Below are 3,261 nucleotides of genomic sequence, written 5' to 3'. Positions count from 1 at the left end.
TGCTCTTCTAGAGGTCTCCTGAGTTCAAATCCCAGCAACCACATGGTGGCTCACAACCATCTGTAATGGGATCTGATGCCCTCTCCTGGTGTGCGTGAAGACAGCGACGGTGTACTCACATTCATGAAATTAATTAAAATTATTAAAATTAATTTTTAAAAAAGAATTCACAATGCCTAGCCTTTATTCTAACAAAAGTATATCATAAGGGCCAGCATCATCTAAGGATAACAGTGCTCGCCCCCACCACCGTGCCCTGAGGACACGTGGGTCCCCTCTGTCTCACACTTGCCTTAAATTAACACTAAGGATGCAGCTGCATTTGCAAGCACACAGCTGTGCAGCATAGACAGCTCCAAACACATACAAATAGGTTCTCATGGACCGATTTCCTTTAATAACTCCAAATATTTGAGAATGTCTGAATCACGGCAGGGCATGGTGGCTCATGCCTTTAATCCCAGGGGACAGAAGCAGAAGAATCTCTGAGTTTGAGGCCAGCCTGGCCTACAGAGCAAGTTCCAGGATAGCCAGGGCTACACGGGGAAACCCTGTCTCAAAAAGCCAGGAAACAAATAAACAAAAAAAAGTTTAAAAACTCTTTGCATCTTAACGGAACCACAGAACAGCTTCTAGCCTTCTGGAACATTTCTTCACATGGGAATGAAGATATCCTCCTCACAGGATTTTCTGTAGGACTGAGAAATAAATCCATATCAAAACGTGGCACAGAATAAGTAAGTTTTCGGCAATTAGCAGTGCCAGCGCCCGGCTTTCTTTCCATGATGTCCCCAAGAGCAGTACTACCTCGTTTCTAGCTTCACATGGTCACTTTCTACAGTGTGAATTTTACCGCCTTACTCACAGTGCTCTCGGCCTCATGTCACCTGGTTCAGTTGTGGATTAGTTATTTTCTACTGCTGTGATAAACCCTATGACCAAGTCTGTCCAATCTTCATTTCCCGCTGACTCTACTTCCTTACCAGATTTTACAGCCCCTCATTTCTCCCTCATCTCAGCCATCCCTGTACCGGCCACCATCTTCCTGCTCTTAGTGGACGGTGGCCATCACCAGTTTCCCTGTCCAGTTCCTTATGAAGCAAGGTCTCCTTCAGTCTTATATAACCTTCTCTGGAGCTTGTGACTTATCCTAAGGGCGGTGACCTGTCGGATTCACGATTTCAAAGATCTCACTGTGGTGTCAGGAGTTATAAGGACAGTCCGAAGACAGGAAGAGAATGTGGGCAAAACAAACCGGCCACTTTAGACCAGTTCTAGGCTACTAAAATAGTGCAAAGCAAAGAGCTGGCAGTGACTCCCAAGCAAGGAGTGGATTTGGCAAGAGAAGTTTTGAGTTCACCTTTTCTCCAGCTCTTCCTCCGTGGGATTCCTGCAACTCGCCATAACGCAGCTCCAAGATTTCAGTGGGAGGGAGCAAGCTTGCAGAGTCGGACAAAACAAGCAGTTTCAGCACCCGGGGACTCACGAACCCACTGCGAGCTGGCATCTCGTCCTCCGATCAAAGTGCTGTTTCATTTCCAGACAGAGCACAAAGCATCCAAGGGGAATTAAATTAATAAGCTGCACAACAGACAAAGACCCGCTGCGTCCTTTCTGAGTCACTCCGGCACCGAGGGCCCCAGCTTGTGTGCTGATTAACAGGGGATTCTCACCTGGGGACAGGAAGCCTGAAGTCGGTCTGCTTAATTATCCTTGTCATCTGCGGGCATCTGGAGTGGAGGAGGTCCGGGGCCCGGCTTGTCTGTGGCTGGACTTAAATTATAATACGATGATTATTCATAGCGTATTCAAATGCAGCTGGGACTCCTTTAATCTAGCATTTTTACGGGCAACCGTCATTTCTTTGTTTGCACAGCTTTCTGAAGGGCAACTGTTTTTTCCAACCCACAGATGAAGAAACCGAGGCTCAGAAAATGAAGTGGTCCCACCGGAACCATGGGTGCAATGGCTGCTTCTCTCCGTAGCCGGATATCACCTTCCATAGCCGGACATCACCTTAAAACTCTTCAACCTTGGAAAATGATACTGCACAAGTCAGAAATAGTTCCCTGGATAAAAAAAAAAAAAAAAAAAAAAAAAAAAGGAAGGAACCATCATCATTGGCCTGTGCTTTCAAAGGTTATTTCTCATCTAGGCCTCTTCCCTGTTGTTTATAGCTTTTCCAGTTGTTGGGAAGCTCATGCGAGGGACCCTCCAGGTCACAGGACCACTCCAGTCTTTCAAACCAATGACTATCTTTTTCTCATAGTTGTCTGCATCCCATATATCTTTAAGTAACACGTAATAGTCTTTTAACCTTAACAATAAGCATCTTTGAACTAAATAGCAATAGACAGGCTAAGGGCCGGCACTGTGATCACGCCCGCTCTGAGTTCCCACAAGCAATACTGTTAGCACACGAACAAAGCAACCAAGAATATCTGTGTGTGCACATCTACACACCTGCACACCACACAAATAGAAAAGGGATCTCCCTGAACTTGGTAGCTCAAACTACGAATGCTAATTTCCTCACCCAGCTCTTGGGGTCCAGCACCAGTTTCTCAAGTGCTTACAGTCATCTGTAACATGGGGATTTGCCCCCATTTCCATGTGTGGTTTAGGCAGGGATTGGATTCATCCTGACTCCACTTGATGCTCTCTGCCCTCCTATACAGACCCACATAAACACCATTCATTATTTCACTCTGCTCAGAGAAACTAAAGCAAGAATTCAGGAGAAATACTTGGGGCAGCTTTTGCCTCTGACATAACTATACAATTCCAGTTTCAAATACACAGTTCGTCTCACGCTGCAGACAGCCTCTCTGCCTCTGGCTTCCTCTCACTAGGACCGATTCTGAGCTCTCCCAGACACACTGCCATGTAGAAGTGGTTAGTTGTGCTGGGTACCACGCTGCGTGCTTGTGTCACATTTTACTAAAGGTTGCCTCGTTAGACATCTATAAGATTTTGAAGAGGAGTCTTGGGTCATAAGAGATAAACTGGGTTGGTTCTAGTGGAACAATCTATAATCTCAGCTATTTGGGAGACAGGATTAAAATTCAAGGCCTGCCTTGGTTACAGAGAGAGTTCAAAGCCAGCCTGGACAACTTAGCAAAACCATATCTTAAAGGGAGGTTGTGAGAAACAGGGCTATAGGGTTGTAGTGAAAGGTAAAAGGTCCCCAGGCCCTAACCTTAATATCTATACATTTTTATCTATTTTATATATTTATTTATAATATATTACATATTGATG

General features: G+C 45.2%; 1 long non-coding RNA gene across 1 annotated transcript; it reads right to left on the bottom strand.

Annotated features, from left to right (window-relative positions):
* Nucleotides 1-249: 249 nt before the first annotated feature.
* LOC134479469 (uncharacterized) lies at nucleotides 250-1,748 on the bottom strand. Its single transcript, XR_015623506.1, has 3 exons — nucleotides 1,674-1,748; nucleotides 1,361-1,527; nucleotides 250-698 (listed from the first exon to the last, which is right to left on the bottom strand). It is a non-coding gene; the product is annotated as an uncharacterized LOC134479469 (long non-coding RNA).
* Nucleotides 1,749-3,261: the final 1,513 nt, after the last annotated feature.

Source organism: Rattus norvegicus, chromosome 6 (assembly GCF_021556685.1).
Source record: "Rattus norvegicus strain SHRSP/BbbUtx chromosome 6, alternate assembly SHRSP_T2T, whole genome shotgun sequence".
Lineage (NCBI taxonomy): Eukaryota > Metazoa > Chordata > Mammalia > Rodentia > Muridae > Rattus > Rattus norvegicus.
This window is presented reverse-complemented; position numbering and strand designations above follow the sequence as displayed.